General features: G+C 38.8%; 1 long non-coding RNA gene across 5 annotated transcripts in view; it reads right to left on the bottom strand.

Annotated features, from left to right (window-relative positions):
* LOC138924963 (uncharacterized) overlaps positions 1 to 19,121 on the bottom strand; it is a 189,401-nt gene that overhangs the window by 26,703 nt on the left and 143,577 nt on the right. For 3 of the 5 annotated variants that reach the window (XR_011440433.1, XR_011440435.1, XR_011440434.1), the window contains one exon: positions 11,387 to 12,677. This is a non-coding gene — a long non-coding RNA (uncharacterized lncRNA). Of the gene's footprint in view, positions 1 to 10,619; positions 12,678 to 19,121 lie in introns of those variants that run through there. The other 2 variants (XR_011440437.1, XR_011440436.1) reach the window with 2 other exon arrangements.

Raw genomic sequence — 19,121 nt, 5'->3', positions numbered from 1 at the left:
TTTGTGTGTAGGTTACATCAGTTTCACCAACCAAAGACTAGCTAAAATCCATCACCATAAACACACGCATAATCACCCCTTTTGCCCTCTTCCCTCCTCCCTTTCCCTCTGGTAACCACAAACCCAATTGCTGTCTCTATGCGTTTGTTTGTTGTTGTTTTTATCTTCTATTTATGAGTGAGATCATACGGTATTTCACTTTTTCCCTCTGACTTATTCTGCTTAGCATAATACCCTCAAGGTCCATCCATGTTGTCACAAATGACAAGATTTCATCCTTCTTTACAGCTGAGTAGTATTCCATTGTGTATATATACCAATTCATCTTTATCCATTTGTCCCTCGGTGGACACCTAGGTTGCTTCCAAGTCTTGGCTATTGTGAATAATGCTGCAATGAACATAGGGGTGCATGTATCTTTACACATTCATGTTTTCATGTTCTTTGGATAAGTACTCAGCAGTGGAATATCTGGATCATATGGTAGTTCTATTCCTAATCATTGAGGAATCTCCCTACTGTTTTCCATAGTTTGTACTCCACCAGCAGTGTATGAGATTTCCCTTTTCTCCACATCCGCTCCAACACTTACTGCTTCCTCTCTTGTTAATTATAGCCATTCTGATGGGCGTAAGGTGACATCTCATTGTAGTTTTGATTTGCATTGCCCTGATAATTAGTCATGTTGAATATCTTTTTATGTGCCTGTTGGCCATCTGTATATTTTCTTTGGAGAAATGTCTGTTCAGATCTTTTGCCCAATTTTTAATTGGGTTGTTAGTTTTTTTGTTGTTGAGATCTAAGAGTTCTTTATATATTTTGGATATTAGCCCCTTATCAGATATATGGTTTGCAAATACCTTCTCCCGATTGCTAGGTTGTCTTTTCATTTTGTTGATGGTTTCCTTTGCTGTGCAGAAACTTTTTAGTTTGATGTAGTCTCATTTGTTAATGTTTTCTACTGTTTCCCTTGCCTGATCAGACATGGTACTTGAAAATATGTTGCTAAGACTGATGTCGAAGAGCATACTGCCTATGTTTTCTTCTAGAAGTTTCATGGTTTGGGGTCTTATGTTCAAGTCTTTAATCATTTTGAGTTAATTTCTGTGTACAGTGTGAGTTAATGGTCTACTTTCATTCTTTCGCATGTGACAGTCCAGTTTTCCCAACACCATTTACTGAAGAGAATTTCCTTTCTCCATTGTATGTTCTTGGCTCCCTTATAGATATATAGTGTCCATAGATGTGTGGGTTTATTTCTGGGCTCTCAATTCTGGTCCATTGATCTGTGTGTCTATTTTGGTGCCAGTACCATGCTATTTTGATTACCATAGGTTTATAATATATTTTGAAATCTGGGAGTGTGATACCTCCAGCTTTGTTCTTTTTTCTCAGGATTTCTTTGGTTATTCGGGGTCTTTTGTTATTCCATATAAATTGTAATATTCTTTGTTCTATTTCTGTGAAAAATGTCATTGGAAATTTGATAGGAATTGCATTAAATCTGTAGATTGCTTTAAGAAGTATGGACATTTTAACTATGTTAATTCTTCCAATCAAAGAGCATGGACTGTCTCTCCATTTCTTTGTGTTTTCTTCTATTTCTTTCAACATTGTTTTATAGTTTTCAGTGTACAGGTCTTTAACCTCCTTGGTTAAGTTTATGCCTAGATATTTTATTCTTTTTGCTCCAATTATAAATGGGATTATAGGTATTTCATCATTTTTGTTGCAATTGTAAATGGGATTGTATTCTTAATTTCTCTTTCTTCTACTTCATTGTTAGTGTATAAAAACACTCCTGATTTTTGTGTGTTGATTTAGTATCCTGCAACTTTGCCATATCCATTTATTATTTCTAAAAGTTTTTGGTGAATTCTTTAGGGTTTTTCTATATATAAAATCATGACATCTGCAAATAGTGACAGTTTCACTTCTTCCTTTCCACTTTGGATCCTTTTATTTCTTTTTCTTGCCTGATTGCTCTGGCTAGGACTTCCAACACTATGTTAAATAAGAGTGGTGACAGTGAGCATTCTTGTCTGGTTCCTGTTCTTAGAGGGATAGCTTTCAGTTTTTCTCCACTGAGAATGATATTCGCTTTGGATTTGTCATATATGGCCTTTATTATGTTGAGGTAATTTCCTTCTATACCCATTTTAATTAAAGCTTTTATCATAAATGGATGCTGTATCTTGTCAAATGCTTTCTCTGCATCTATTGAGATGATCATGTGATTTTTATTCTTCATTTTGTTGATGTGGTATATCATGTTGGTTGATTTGCAGATGTTGAACCATCTCTGCCTCCCTGGAATAAATTCCACTTGATCATGGTGTATGATCTTTTTAATGGATTGTTGTGTTCGATTTGCTAGTATTTTGCTGAGGAACTTTGCATCGATGTCCATCAGCATTATTGGCCTGTAATTTTCTTTTATCTGTATTGTCCTTGTCTGGTTTGGTATCAGGGTAATGTTGGCATCATAGAATGAGTTAGGAAGCTTCTCCTCCTCTTCAATTTTTTGGAAGAGTTTGAGAAGGATAGGTATTAAGTCTTCTTTGAATGTTTGGTAGAGTTCACCAGAGAAGTCATCTGGTCCTGGACTTTTATTTTTTGGGAGGTTTTTTATTACTGTTTTTATCCTTACTTGGTATTGGTCTATTCAAATTCCTTATTTCTTCCTGATTCAGTTTTGAAAGGTTGTATGATTCTAAGAATTTATCCATTTCTTCTAGATTATTCAATTTGTTGGTGTTTAGCTTTTCATAGTATTCTCTTATAATCTTTTGTATTTCTGAGGTGTCCATTTTAATATCTCCTCTTTCATTTCTGATTTTATTTATTTGATCCTTCTCTTTTTTCTTCTTGATGAGTCTAGCTAAATGTTTGTCAATTTTGTTTATCTTTTCTAAGAACCAGTTCTTAGTTTCATTGACTTTTTCTATTTTTTAAAATCTCCATTTCATTTATTTCTACTCTGATTTTTTCTTTTTTGAGGAAGATTAATCCTGAGCTAACGTCTGCTGCCAGTCCTCCTCTTTTTGCTGAGGAAGATTGGTCCTGAGATAACGTCCATGCCCATCTTCCTCTACTTTATATGTGGGACATCTGCCACAGCATAGTTTGATAAGCAGTGTGTAAATCTGTTCCCAGGAACTGAACTGGCAAACCCTGGGCCACCAAAGCAGAGAGTATGAACTTAACCACTACTCCACCAGGCCGGTCCCCTCTGCTCTGATTTTTATTATTTTCTTCCTTCTACTGATTTGGGGCTTTGTTTGTTCTTCTTTTTCCAGTTCTTTTAGGTGCACTGTTTGATTGTTTATTTGACATTTTTCTTGTTTGTTGAAGTAGGCTAGTATTGCTGTAAACTTCCTTCTGAAAACCACTTTTTCTGTATCCCATAAATTTTGGCATGTCATATTTTCATTTTCATTTGTCACCAGGTGTTTTTTTATTTTTCCTTTGATTTCTTCATCAACTCCAATTGTTGTTCAGTAGCATTTTGTTTAATCTCCACATATTTGTGGCTTTTCCAATTTTACTCCTGTAGTTGATTTCTAGTTTCATACTATGGTGGTCAGAAAAGATGCTTAGTATTATTTCAATCTTCTTAAATTTATTGGGATTTGTTTTGTGGCCTAACATGTGATCTATCCTGGAGAATGTTCCATGTGCATTTGAAAAGAACATGTATTCTGCAGTTTTTAGGTGGAATGTTCTGTATATATCTACTAAGTCCAACTGGTCTAATGTGTCATTTAAGGCCAATGTTTCCCTATTCATTTTCTGTTTGGATGATCTGTCCATTGGTGTATGCGGAGAGTCAAAGTCCCCTACTATTCTTGTGTTACTGTCTATTTCTCCTTTTATGTCTGCTAATAATTGCTTTATATATTTAGGTGCTCCTATGTTGGGTGCATAGATATTTACAAGTTTTACATCCTCTTGTTGGATTGTTCCCTTTATCATTATGTAATGCCCTTCTTTGTCTATTGTTACAGTTATTGTTTTAAAGTCTATTTTGTCTGATATAAGTATTGCTAGCCCAGCTTTCTTTTCATTGCCATTTGCATGGATTATCTTTTTATATCCCTTCACTTTCAGTTTATGAGTGTCTTTAGGTCCAAAGTGTGCCTCTTATGTGCAGCATATATATGAGTCTTGTTTTTTTCTCCAATTAGCCACTCTATGGCTTTTGATTGAAGCATTTAGTCCATTGACATTTAAAGTAGTTATTGATAAGAATGTGCTTATTGCCATTTTGTTGCCTTTTTCCTGGGTGTTTTAGTAGTTCTTCTCCATCTCTATCTTCTTCTCTTGCTCTCTTCCCTCGTGGTTTTATGGATTTCTTTAGTATTATGATTGGGTTCCTTCCTCTTAATTGTTTATGTATTTGTTATAGGTTTCTGGTTTGTGATTACCATGAAGCTCATATATAATAACCTATATATATATCAGTCTATATTAAGTTGATGGTCTCTTTATTTGGACCTCCTGCTAAATGCTGTACTCCTTTACTCCTCTCCCCCTACATTTCTCGGGTTTTATATCATATCTAACTTCTTTTTTTGAATGTTTATCTTTTACCCTCTTATCTTGGAAATAGATAATTTTAGTACTTTTATCTTTTGACCTTCAATTTAGCTTCATGGGTGGTTGATGTGCTACTTTTACTGTATTTTTGCCTTTACCAGTGATTTTATTGCTTTTTTAAAAAATAATTTTCTCATTTTTTTTTTGTGGTCTTCTCCTTTCCATTTAAATAAGTCCCTTTAGCATTTCTTGTAAGGCTGTTTTCTTGGTGATAAATTCCTTTAGTTTTTGCTTGTCTGGGAAACTCTTTATTTCTCCTTTCATTCTGAATGATAACCTTGCCAGTAGAGTATTCCTGGCTGCAGGCTTTTTCCTTTCAGCACATTATATATATTGTGCCACCTGCTTCTAGCCAGTAAGGTTTCTGCTAAGAAGTCTGCTGATAGTCTTATGGGGTTTCCTTTGTATGTAACTTTTTGCCTTTCTCTTGCAGCTTTTAGGATTCTCTCTTTATCTTTAATTCTTGACATTTTAATTATAATGTGTTTTGCTGTAGGCCTCTTTGGGTTTATATTGTTTGATGCTCATTGTGCGTCCTCTACCTGGATGTCTGTTTCCTTCCTTAGGTTAGGAAAGTTTTCAGCTATTATTTCTTCAAATAGATTCTCTGCACCTTTGTCTCTCTCTTCTCCTTCTGGGACACCTATAATTTGGATGTCAGTGAGCTTGATGTTGTCCCAGAGGTCCCTTAGACAATCCTCATTCTTTTTAATTCTTTTTCCTTTAATCTATTCAGCTTGGATGATTTCTTCTAGTCTTTCGCACAGCTCACTGATCCATTCTTCTGTATCATCTATTCTGCTATCGAGTCCCAGGAGTGAATTTTTCATTTCCAGTATTGTATTCTTCATTTCTGATTGGTTCTTTTTTATATTTTCCAATTCTTTGTTGAAGTTCTCACTGAGTTCATCCATTCTTCTCCCAAGATCAGTGAGCATCCTTATGACTCCTAGTTTGTACTCTATCAGGTAGATTGGTTATCTCTGTTTCATTTAGTTCTTTTTCTAGGTTTTTTCCTTTTCCCTTTCTTGACATGTATTCCTTTGTCTTTCATTTTGCCTCTTTCTCTGTGCTTATGTCTATGTATTAGGTAGGTCAGCTATGTCTCCCAATCTTGGAGAGACAGCCTTATGTAAGAGATGCCTTATGAGGCCAAGCAGTGTGCTTACTTCTCATCAGCAGTTCCAAATGTTGCAGGAGTGTCCCCTGTGTGGGTTACATGTGTCCTCCTGTTGTGGCAAGGTTGTTCTTGCTGCATGTGCCCAGGAAGGCTAGGCTGTCATCCTGGCTGGCCATTTGTAATGCTCAGCTGTGTGTGGCTGCTATGAACCCCTAAGACACATTATCAGGCCTGGGAAGCCCCAGCACAGTTTGCTGCAAGGTCTAATAGCACATTTATGTTGCAGATTTCCAGTTAAGTGAGTTGGGCCCCAGCATAGCTGGTTGCTAGGGGCTTACATTTGCTTTAGGCCTCTGGCCTTCAAGGCTGTTTTCAGCTCTCTCAGAATTGTGGGTGAGTGGGCCCAGCCCCAGATAGGAGACCACCCAATTGTTTCAGGTTTTGGAAGGTGGAGCTGATCCCCTACATGGCTGTTTGGGAAGTACAAGTCTTCTGCAGCTGACAAACCCCACCACCAGCAGGGCCACACACTCCATTAACATAGTCCTGCCCCATGCACATGCCCCAACCCACTGAAGCAGACCCAGTTGCCCCTCTGAAGAGGCCCCACACAGTTCACCAATGCAGGCCTGCCTCTTGTGCACACCTTGCCCTACAGAAGTGGACCTACTCACTGAGCTGCAGAGGTTCTGGGCACTCTGCCTATGCAGGCCCACAAGTTGCCAGAGGGCTTGCTGTTGGGTGGGGCCAGTCACTAAGGCAGGCTGCCTGCCCTGGCTGAGTTGTGTTAAATCAGTGCTCTAGTGGGTGGGGCAGACCCCTGTGCTAACAAACCAGGGGAAGATCTCCAATGGTGTTTGCCAGTGTCTGTGTCAGCAAGCCTGTGCTAGGTTACACTACTGGCTGCTACCAATGTCTCAGTCCCTGGGGAGGTCTCACCTCTCACCAAGATGTACTCAGAGCCTATCAAGTAAGTCTCTTTTCACCAGAGGACTTTCCAACTTTCTTTCTGGTGATTTTAGGTTGCTTTCCAAAACAGGTGAATTAGTGTGTGGGCCCTTTAAGAGCAGGCTTTTTTTCTCTTATAGCCAATAGCTTTTCTGGGGGTATTCCCCATTGTTATTAGTGGCCAGCAAAGCCAAATATTATGACACTTGTCCTGAGCTGTTATGTTGTGAGCTGAGTCCAAAAGCTGCTTATAGTGGTAACGCTCCCCTGCTCAGATGCCCCACTCCTCCAAGGAAAGTTTCACCCCTTAGGACTGCTCCCAGCCAGATGTGAGATGCCATGGCTTGAAGGTGGTTTTTTTCTCTCCAGAAAGGAATTTCTGCCTCTTCCATCTCAGTCAGCACCATCCCTTGTTGTGTGGGTTCTTTTTATCCAGTTTTCAGTTCTGTCTCAGGGGTAATTTTTCCAAGAGTAGTTGTAAACATGTTGTGTCTGTGGGAGGAGGTGAGTTTAAATTCTGCCTACGTCACCATCTTGACACCAAATCCTAGATTCATGTCTTTTTAAATAAATAGTCAACGCCTTGAAGAAAGGAATAGTATCTTTATGTTTCTTACACTAGAATAGAATCTTTATGTTTCTTTATGCCCCATGAGAGCAGAGAATTTGACTCAGTTATTCACTGTTTTTACCCCAGCACATAGAACAGTGCCTGACACATAGTAGACACATCATAAATATTTATTAAAGAAATTTCTATATGCCTCTTATAGTGTCTGGCTTTTCACATAGAGGGTCCTGTTAAATATTTGTTCTTCTGGTTCAATGAGACCACCCCCTCATAAAGATTTTAGATTAAAATCTTCTTGGATATTTATAAAATATTTTCCCCTTACAGCTTTCCACGCTTGTTATCCATCTTCTACTATTGACCTTGTCTACCTAATATGACTATTCTCAAATCAATTGAATCATTTATCCTACTCTTGGTTTCTCTTGCTGACACCAAACACTGCCATATTTGCCTCTAGAGATGCAGAATGAGAAGGACATCCTGAGAATTGAGCCTCAAGAAAAATTGCTTACTAAATTTCATTTATTGATTATTAATTATCCCCATACTAAGTACTTCTTTTATATTATTTTGCTTAATTCTCACAGAAGAACAAAGATTCTTAATCCCATTTTAAAGGTTAAGAAACTAGGGCATAGAGAGATTATTCAACTTGCTCAGGACCACATATCCAATAAAGTAATGTGCTAGGATTAGAACTCAAGCTCCAAACCACTGACTAGACTGCATCCTTGAAGCTCTTGATGTTCTGGGAGAGGAGGCTGAATATTCTTATAAGCTTGCATGATCAAATTAGACATATTTTAATAGTCAAGTCAGATACAGTAAATAATGGCATTGCATTTTAGAGGGTTGACTATTGGGAAAACTTCAAAATCACTGATAGCCACACAAATATTGTTTCTGATTGTTTTGTTGACATAGCCTGAGAAATTATTAAACATTGCAACTAAAGTTCCAACTCTGAGTCATGTTACTTTAGTTTGTGAGAGCTAGCTTCTATTCATTAGTGGAAGAAAATCATTAATATGTAACATTATTATCTCTAACCTCACCCTAGCAAAGGCCAGTTGGCATCTATTAACATTTTGAATATGGATAATATTTCACTGAGCTTATTTAACAAGGCTTTATCACTAAGTTGACTTTAGTTTTGGTTGGCATTGAGTCACATTTTTTTGTTATTTCGGGAGTCAGAATGAGTGAATAAGTAGTATCAATGGATATTTAAATGTGAAGATAAAAACACAACGAGCAACATGACTTCTAAATATTTGCAGTAGCTTTCACAATTTCTACAGTTTGGGAGCTGGTCAGAGTCTAGTCCTTCCTCTGTCTTCTAAAATGAACTGTATTTGGAAAGCTGGTGTAACCTATTTTTAATTCTTTCTGGCAAGTACAGCCAAAGTCTTTATCATTGGTGCAACTCCCTTTCAAGAGACAACATAATCAGACAAAGAGTGTTCTAGGCTGCAAATTTTTAGATTTTTAGAATTCGGATGCTATTTCTTTCTTTATTACCTTCCGTGTACAACACTGGACAAATGCCTCATAAAACAAATGTTAGTTTATTCAATTTTAAGTTGAAGTTAATATATAACTGAAAGAATTTGAAAGGGATCTATAAACCCACAAAGTGCTTTTGTTGGTTTTAGTACCAGGGAGTCGATTTCAACTCTTAGTGACGCTGTGGACAGCAGAAGAGAACCCTGCTCTGTCTTTTTTGCACCATCCTCCCACCTTCCAGTGCTATATCAGACAATGCTTCGCTGCTATTCACAGGGTTTTCATGGCCGATTCTTTTGGAAGTGGGTGGCTGGATTCTCCTTCCTAGTCTTTTTTAGTCTGGAAGCTGTACTGAAAGTAGCAGGTGACCCTGCTGGTATTTGAAATACCAGTGGCATAGCTTTCAGCACCACAGCAACAAGCAACTACCAGAGCATGACAACCAACAGACGGGTAGTGTGGTTCCCTGACCAGGGCATGAGCCTGGCCCATGGTAGTGAGAGTGAGGAATCTTAACCACTAGACCACCAGGGCTGGAATTCCTTTAATTAAGTCATAAAGCAAATATTGGGTAGAGAACTGTGACATTCTGCTATTTTCTCCATTTGATTTCTCATTTTGATTTCTGTGTAGTATAGTAACAGATGCACAACAAGCAGTGAATTTAGTTCTTAATACCTGTTGTGTAGTTCAACCCCAGATGATAGGGGAGAAACTGACTATAGCTTAGGAAACAGTATTGTTGTTGGGGCTCTGTAGTGATATTAATAAATCAGTAGTCAGGAGGCTGACTCTTATCTTACGGTAGGAGTCCGAAGTCCCTGATCTACAGGCTTTGACTCTTTGCTTGGAAGAAGATGAAACAATATCTCCTTTTACAGAAAGTCAGTAATTAATGATAAATTATTTAAATGACGGCAGATTGCCTTTGGCATTCACCTTGAGTGCATGCACTACAAGCAGATGAGTCGTTTAAAAGAATATCTAACCTTCTTTATTGGGAGAAAGGATGTATTCGTTAATTATTCACTAAACACAGATTGAGCACCTAGTATGTGTTAGGCTCTGCACACGGTGCTGTATTTCAGCGAGGAATCAGACATGGTCCCTACCTTTAAGACACTCACCATCTAGTGGAAGGGAAAGATAGATCAACAGCTGATGCTACATGCATCCCAATATCATGTTCTTTGTAATAGGTGTTATAACCAGAATAAATAATGTGGAAAACATGGCGATATGCCCAAGAAGTCAGATAAGGAGGGTTATAGAATAAAAATCTATTTAATAATAATAATACTTAGAAAGTACAGAATTTATATATGGGATTTTTGGTGCAGAAGGAGCTGAAGCAAAGAGTTGGACAGAAGTTAGAGTTATTGAGGCAGAAGGACCTAGCTAATGGATGCAGGGGCAGAGAGGAGCTATCTAGGAGTCAGTCTAGAAGGGAACTTGCCTTCAGGGCTATGCTAGACAAAGCAGGCTGCAGATCCTGGAAGAAGCTGATGACAAAGGAACACACATTCTCCCATCCATAGGAACCTCCGGGAGAGCCAGCAGAAGCCTTAGTCTCTTCCCCAAGGAATCAGAGGAGGAGTGGGCAGATCTGGATGGCTACCCTTTATAGCCCTGCTTACGCATCCTCATGTCACCTTCAGAAGCCTTGATCAGGCTTATATGGTGAGATATACATGATATAAATGCCACAAAAACATGTGGAATTTCTCTTGCATTTGTCTTAATCTTACAACAGCCTTAGCTAGGAGACATGTCCAATGGTGGAGGGAGAGGGAACCAAAACCCTAAGTTTATATTCTTAACTTTGAGCTTAAAAATGTTGATCTAAATGAGAGATACAAAGATTTTGGAATAAAATATTTGATAAACTTTTTATTTCCTCTTCTCACAATGCTGCAATGTTTTAGTTTGGGGCAAGGTGGTGTTCCTGAATTTGGCTGAGGTTAAATTTTAAATGATGGAGAAATCACAGAGTTACTTGAGTAATCCTAGAGAAACCTAGAGAAATAGGTCTCAAGGTAGAAATTAAGTCCAATTTTAGGAAAACAGAGAAAGCAACATTTTTGCACACTAGAATTTGTGACTTGAGGAAGTCGCGTCAGCTAAACTTACTTTCAAAGGTCAGTCAGGTGGCCATATGTAATTTCGTGGACATTCATAGCCCCAAATTTTCCCCGTCTCTTTTCTGATGCCCTCAACTTTTTTTAAAACTACAAAATGTGTTTCATTCTACAATAGGGTCTTTGTTTCACTAGATACCAAGAGTTTCCATTAAAATGCGATTAATTTGTCAGTCAATTGGGAAGCACAACTAATTGATTATCAAGGCCTCTCCTATGTTAATTTGTAAAAGGAGATGAAGATATCAACACTTGAGGATCTGGGGGTCAACAGCGAGGAAAGAGTCAGGGGAGGAAGAGGCAAATGTATCCTCCCAGAGGGAGGGGTCCCTGAGGTGTTCTTTTGGAGCAAGCAGTTCTCTCTTCCATGATGCATGAAGATGTTTCCTTCTAACAAACTAATTTCTGGGGACTTGTGTGTGGGGAAAATCACTTTATCTGCAAAATAGGTGCTGAAAAATATTAGGAACTCTGAATGATTTGGCTTAAATTTTTCTTTTTGTAAGTTTTTATTTGCTAAAGCTTTAAAGGCTCTCTCCAGGAGTATTTTTATTTGGCTTTATAATAATTTGCATCTGAAATCCTGACTCCTTGCAAATAAAATGCTGTGATTATGGGAATTGATGGTATGCAGAATAATGTGTCTAGCCCTGCCCAGCTAGGTGTAAATAGGGTGTCCCACCCTGACAGTCACACTGGGTTCCCTCCAGGAGGCAGACATGCCTGGAGAACTCTTGAGGAAGATGGACCAACTGTCTGTTTACATCAAGGATTATCTACATCAGCGGCTCCTGAGAAAAAACTTACTCTAAAGGAAAAGAGTACAGATTCACAAGGTTGCCCTCCAGACTCTTGTCTAGTCACAGGGGGAGGGACTGCAATCAAGAGTGGATGAAATCTCAAAGAATTGACTCACTAAAATCTCTGTCAGACATTGAGAGCTCAACGAAGCAATGCTTTGTGGTCTCTGTAATGACAGTTAGGTGAAAGGCACTTGCCCCGTTCCAAGGTGACTGTTGGAGCTCAGAGAAGTTGAGAAATGGACATGATAGCCTGACAGCAAGCTTGGGAAGTCTGCCTCTGGAGATGAGATGCTATACAAGGCGTCTTGTTTCAGCAGCTTCTCTTTGGTCATGGAGTAAAATGGCAGAAACAGTAGCTGTCACTCCTGGGAGCCTGGACCACAGGAGAGGAAAACAAACAAGAGGCCCAGTGTGGCAGCCATGGTAGGTAAATGGACTCATTTCTGAGCTCAAGTGAGACAGCTCTTTGCTTCTCTGTTTCCTGTGAGAGGAATGTGAAGATATGGAGGTGGGGACTGAGGAAGGACTGGCGTTCCTGCAGACTGAGTCAAGGACCTACTCTGGGGGTGTGTATGTGTGTGTGTGTATGGAGTTTACTGTTATTGCAAATCTATTTTTCACTCCCAGCCTGGTATGATCTGGAAAAGGAGGATTTACTTCAGATTTTGGCACTACGATCCAAGTAGATTTTTCAGTTACACCTTGTTTGGGCTCCCTTCTCCTTGGAGAGTCCTCTGAGGTGGTCCTGGCACTTTTATCAACTTTGTCACCTTAATGTGCTGTTTTAACTTACAGGTCCACCAAGGAGGGATCTTGCTGTTTAATTGTGGCTTCTGAGTGGATAGAGAGTTGCAGTGGTCGTTGTTTGTTGTCAGTGCTTTCCAGATGATGGGTAATCAGTGCCCATGGAAGTTCACTCTGGTGCAGTGCAAAGAATATAGGGGAATTTGGAAGTTTTAATTAGCTTCTCCTGGCTTCAGCTTCTTCATCTGTAAAAATGAGATGACTCAACGTGAGTGTGCAACAGAATCATCTGCAGAACTTAAAACAAAAAACAACAGCTACTGGAGCCTCATAAGTACCAAGTTGGGTAAGATGCACGTGCATTTCAAGAGCTCCATAGGTGTGTCCTCCACTGAACTCGACTTTTCTACAGGTTCTCTTCCACTTGAAAATACTATTTTTAATCACATATTTGTACATGTTGCTTATGAGAAATTAAATTGGCACAAGATATATTAAACGCCGTAAGAATTTGCCTGCCTTTTAACTTAATGAGTTCTTTTGTAGGAATTTCTTCCTCAGAAATTACGTCATGTACACAAACATATATATTCAAGAATATTCATTCTTGATTGTAAAAACAAACTGTTGAAACAATAAAAGTGATTAACACTAAGATCTTATTTATGGATAAATAATGGTATATCACTACAACAAAATACCATGTAGTCATTGAAAGTTAAATTATAAGAGAATAATTAGTGATGTGGAAAATTTTCATGAGATATTTGTAAAATGAAGAAAAGCAGATTTTAAAGTGTATGTGAGTATAATCATGTGTGATTATTAACATGTGTGAGAATTATGCTGCCTGAAAGAAGTGAGACATGAAAGAGTATATATTGCATGATTCCATTTATATAAAACTAGAAACAACAAATCTAATCTATAGTGACATAAAGCAGATCGGGGTTGCCTGAAACTGAAACAGGGAGTGGAGAGGCGGATGGACTGGGAAGGGCTGGAGACACAAGGCAACTTTTTGAAGTGATGGGAATGCTTTTCATCTTGATTGTGATGGTTGCACAAGCGTATACATTTCAACACTGGAAATTGGTACATTTTATTGTATGGAAATAATACTTCAACTAAAAATATAGAGAGAAACTATGTATAAAGTTCTCTATAAAGTGTTTTCTTAAAAACACCTAAAATGTTAACTGTTAAAACAACTAAACTATTGAAATAAAACCATGGGAACATTATTCCATGTTTTTACAAATATATGTATCTATGTCTTAAAAATAAATTGGAAATATATATATATAAATGTAAATACCAATGGTAACTATTATGTTTGGAAGGTAAGTTAGAGTTGATTTTTTTCTTTATCCTTTCTTATTTTTTCAAAATTTCTATAGTGAACATATTATAATTTTTATAATAAGAAGATTAGTTATTTTTAAATTTAGAAGATGTTAAGCTGAACACCAAAAGCATTGAAAGAATAGATGAGCCAAGAGTTTTAAAAACCTAAAGTTGTTCTTTTCTTAATAAAATGTGACCTTTATTTAAAAAACTAGCAGGAACAACAACGTGGGTGAAAAGTGACCCAGTGGGAACACGCACTTGAGTCAGTGAGGACACCAAATACACAAACACTGCATGTAGGAATGTATGAATGTCTGTTTCCTTTCACTGGGATGGGTGGAATCTTGGCCAGTTGTAGCAGAAACTTCAGCCTATTTTTGTTCAGGAACTGAGAGTCTGCCGCCTTCCCCAGCTGAGCTGGCGCCCCCCTATTGTCAGCCCGCTGAACTCCCCGATGTCCCCGGCCCTCTGATCACAGGTCTGCACATCCTTGCATCACAGGCCCTTACTGTGCCCCAGGCCATAAAAAAATCAAAGGACATGCCAGAGATGAAGGAAATGACACACTCAGCTGCTCTCGAACAAATAAGCAGGGAAGAAAAACATGGCTGGGAACCTAAACAAGAATGCAGGAGAGGAAGTAAACAAGCAAACAAAGCTCAAGGCTGAGATCTCCTAAAACAAAAGCCCAGCACCAAAGTCATTTCTAGGGGAGGATACAAATCTCCTCCCCAAGACCAGAGGAAATAGAGAACTTCCTAAGTAGCATTGACTTGACCAATCCCTATAGATCCATTGATTGTGAAGTCCTGGTCAGCCCTCTGGGTCTATCAGCTCCAGAAGAATGAAGTGGCTTAAATCCAGGCTGACCTCGGCTGCTTAACAGGATGAACTTGGAATCCATCAGACTCACACTCTAAGTCTAGAGTGCCAAATTGTACTCTAGGGGGCGCCATTCTCACAGACTACAATGAAAGGTGTCCCTGGAGTGGGGCAACATGCTAATAGTCACTCACCAAAACTCATCCGTAAGATGGGATTAATCCTCCCTGCCTCAGATTCTGTGGTACGGATCCATGACATGATTGTGGATTACTCAGTTTCTCCAGAGGCTCACTGACTTCTAGTCCAAATGCGATGACAGTAACAGTTTCATTGCCTCTTTTGAGCCCCATTTTTAGGGGGATATTCAGGACTGCTAACACTTAAAATTTTAGAGTCTTTTCTACTGATTTAACTACTTAGAGTTTTCTTTCCTGTTCTCTCTTTTCCTAAAATCCAGACATGGCCCCATCAGATAAGACTAGAAACTATTCAGATCAATGATTAAGTCCTCTATATTTTAAATTACTACATACCTTCAGCCCTGACACTTGGGTACCAAATCAAAACTCTTGATGTCTGACTCCATTTTCCCTTAAGATGAGTTCTTGACGAAGAAATTCCTCTGTCCCACATGTAATGCGTTTCCGCTGGGCAGGACTCTTGGCTATAAATGCAAAATCTGTAGCATAGTGCCTGTCTATGTCATAGTAAGCTATGAGCAAAAGGAAGTTGTGGATCTCATTGTCCACTTGGAAATGATGGTCATGTGATGAATGGAAGACGAGGGAAAATGCTCTCTTCTAAGAGTTCTTCCAAGGCTATTTTCAGATGTCTGAACCTAAAAGGATCCAGAAAGACTGTGAGGGTTGAGGGGATAAAAGATGTGAGGGGCCAGCCCTGTGGCCAAGTAGTTAATGTTCTGCATGCTCCACTTCTGAAGCCCGGGTTCCCTGGGTTCAAATCCTGAGTGCAGACCTACTCCACTCATCAGCCATGCTGTGGAGGCATCCCACAAGCAAAATAGAGGAAGACTGACACAGATGTTAGTTTCAGGGCTAGTCTTCCTCCAGCAAAAAAAGAGGAAGTTTGGCAATGGATGTTAGCTCAGGGCAAATCTTCCTCACCAAAAAAAAAAAAAGAAAAACAGATGACTGCGTTTTTATTTTTTCTATTGCAATAATTGGTTAGTAGTCACATAAGGTCTGTCAGATTTTTTCTTAGCATATTTCAACTATTACCCCAAGAATTGTCTTCCCATTCAATATATTTTATTAAACACCAATTTTATGAGATGAGAATACTTAGAAAGTTTAACTTATTTTTAAATTATAGTTTTTAATAGACTGATGAGGAGGCATGCAGTTAAACCTTTTGGAGGGATAATATAGGTAGAAATCTAACATTTTCTTGCTCCTCAGATAACTTCGGGAATTATAACATACCTTAGGCAACCATTCAAGCTACTGAGATATTCTGCTGCAAGCAGTCCCTGTGAAGAATGTGTTAGATGAGCCTCTCCAGCCAGGGCTGTGAGCTCCTGGAGAGCAGGGATCAGATCATTGAGTTATCCCTCTGCCCATACCGGTGTCTGGCCCAAAGTGGCCCAATGCATGTCATTACTCTATCTTCACTGTTTCTTTCAGCTTGGAAGTGAGTGTGTGGGGTGGGGTGGGGGAATGACACAACCAAATGCCCCTGACTGCTCTAGAGAAGCCTGGTGCAAAGGGAAGTCCATGATATTTTGAAAAGGGCAAGGAGTTGTAAGATCTTTAGAAATGCAGAGATGCAGAAAATCTGAACTATGTCTGACTGTAACTCAAAGTAAAATAATTAATAATTGTCAATCAATGCCAAAGAAGAAGAAAAATGCCAGAAATGGGGAAAAAAGAAGCTCAATGGCAAGGGGCAGAGGGCTCAAAGAAGCGAGCCAAATTACCACAGCAAACAGACAAAAAACAGTTTAGAGTTTACAAACATAAGATGGGAAGACTGACTCAGTACAGTTTACCAAAAGTGTGTGGAAATCCTAGTGGTCTAAAGATGTCAGTCAGTAACACGCCGCTGCTGTTTTATTTTTATTTGTTATTAATTTTTAATGTAACATGACACCTGATTACTGGATCAGAGATCCCAGAAAAAATGCTTCCAATGAACTTGGAAATAACTATATATTTGTTGAATGCTGTTATCCTATTTGTGGATGAACATCTAAGCAAGATGAGAAAGAGCTGGGCGGTCACTATAAGAAAACAAAGATACAGATTTAGAACAGCAAATCTAAGTATATAACTGGTAGGGAGTTTTCTATTGTTCAGCCCAAGAATGTGATGGCTGAGAGATAATTGAATATGTGTTTCCAGTCTATAAAGGGTCATTATCTGGTGGTTTATGACCATCTGTTCCTTACCTTCCCCAAGGATGGAAAAGAGGAAATGAGCTTAAACTACAGGAAAATAAATTTGGGTTAGACCAAAGAGACTTCCAGACTGAAGTCTGTGTAACATTGCAAGCCTGGGTGGTTGTGGCATTTCCTCCTCTGACCTCGTCTGGGACACAGACAGGCATTTACCCATCTGGGATGAATTCTACATAGCCTAGCTGAGATTAAGTTCTTGAATCTTTTCAGACTGTAAAAAATGTTTGAATGTCACTTTGATATAACTTACTTTCTTCTGCCTTAAAGCTTTGGTCTGGACAGAAATTATTCCTATATCCTGAGTTAATAGGTATCTGTTGATGCTACTGACCTGCCATTAGTGGGAATGAAATTTTCATTGATTCTCTGCTAAGATGTGGCCTCCTTCATTCACACACTCTGCCCCATTACCCAAATATCAGAGCACTGTTTCTGCAATAAAATCTGAAGTTTCCCTTTGCTTGGGATCTTCCCATATCCTGAGTCCAAAAGTCTTAGCATGTTGTACCAGGCCTTCCTAGAGCTGGCTCAGTCAGCCTGCTGACACTCAATTCCTGCCCTTCTTTCTTGGGTCCAAACTATGCAGAGCCACAGTTGCCAAGCTTAACGTGGTGTCTCACCACCCTAAGCCTTTTGACATGCACCTCCATCTCCCTAGAATGCTGTTACCTCCCTTGTCTGTGTGCCAAAGAGGGAACTCTTCAGTTCTCCACTCAAATGTTTCAGCTTTTCTGAAAGACTTTCTGGCCCTCCTAGGGAAACCTACATTCTCCTTCCCCCATAAATTACAGCCCCGTGAGCACCTGTACGTCCATGGAGAATTAACACGTGTTATCGTGACCTTCAAGTCTATCTTTCCATCAAACTCTAGGAGACTTAAGAGTGAAAATGGAGATAATGTTTCGTCCCCTATGCCAAGTTGCCCAATAAATATTTGTTAAATAAAAGGAAGAATGAGTAAAGGAATGGTATGTAAACAATCGTGAAATTGTTCTCTAGCATTAAGGGTAGAAATTGTTACCATAGGTAAAAACTAAAATTGTGTCACAGTCACAGAGAAAACTCAACAACTGCTTTAATTTCATTTCTATTTGTAGTTCTAGTCCTAAACCAATTATTGCTTTACATTGGATAGTCTTTTTGAATTAATGGTGTTAACAATTGAGTATTTGTTGATGATACAAACTAGCACTTGCATTTGTAAGGTTTTCCTGCTCTTTGTCAACATTGCTGATCCCCCAGCTTTAACCAACTTTAGATACACATACTCAAACATGGTAATCTTCCGTGGAAACTAAAAGATGTGTTTTTATACAGTTAGGCAGCACTCTTGGAAGCAAATTTTGGAAGCTGAATAGGAGAAAGTTTACTCCATTAGGTTTAATTAAAGTAAAAATCTTCAATTCTATTTCCATTTTAATTCAATTAAATAAATATACACTGTCCACTATATTGAATTCTTAGACCTGGATGTATGAGAAATTACGATGCTAAAGTTTCTGTCCTCAAGAATCTAGAGAGAATCTCGAGAATCTGTTCTTTACAGTCCATAAGGAAGAGAAAGACATCTGAATCGATGACTGTACCATGAGAGAAGGTACAAGTAGAGAAAAACTGACAGAGCAAGGCAGGGGCCAAAGGAGGCTAGGAAGAGTTTTCATGGAGGGCGTGGCACTTGAAACTGGTCTCTAACGCTGGAATGGTTTTCAACAAAAGGAGTTGGGTGATGGGGCTTAGTAGGTTAATCCACAGACAGAGCAGGAGCAAAGAGAGGCCAGCAAGATGCTTGAGTGTGTTTTTAGAAAAGTCAAAATTATAGAAAGCTAAGGTACATGTAGTTCAGTCTGAAGAAAAGGAAAGCCAGGGTATTGAACACAAGAATGAGGAGTTTGTGCTTAACTCAGTAGCTTATGGAGAGATGCTGAAAGTATTGATTAAGACAGTGATCAACAGCATGTGGATGTCCTGAAATAGGAGAAAAGAAGTAGAGAAGACTGATTACCACAATCTAAATGAGAAGCAAGAAAGGCCTGGACGATAGGTGGCAGCAGTGGGTATGACAATGAGAAAAGCAAGTTAACATATTTTGAAGAGGGGA

This window comes from Equus caballus, chromosome 7 (assembly GCF_041296265.1).
Source record: "Equus caballus isolate H_3958 breed thoroughbred chromosome 7, TB-T2T, whole genome shotgun sequence".
In the NCBI taxonomy this organism is placed as follows: Eukaryota; Metazoa; Chordata; class Mammalia; order Perissodactyla; family Equidae; genus Equus; species Equus caballus.
The sequence above is the reverse complement of the archived record's forward strand: the minus strand, read 5'-3'. Positions and strand labels throughout refer to the sequence as shown.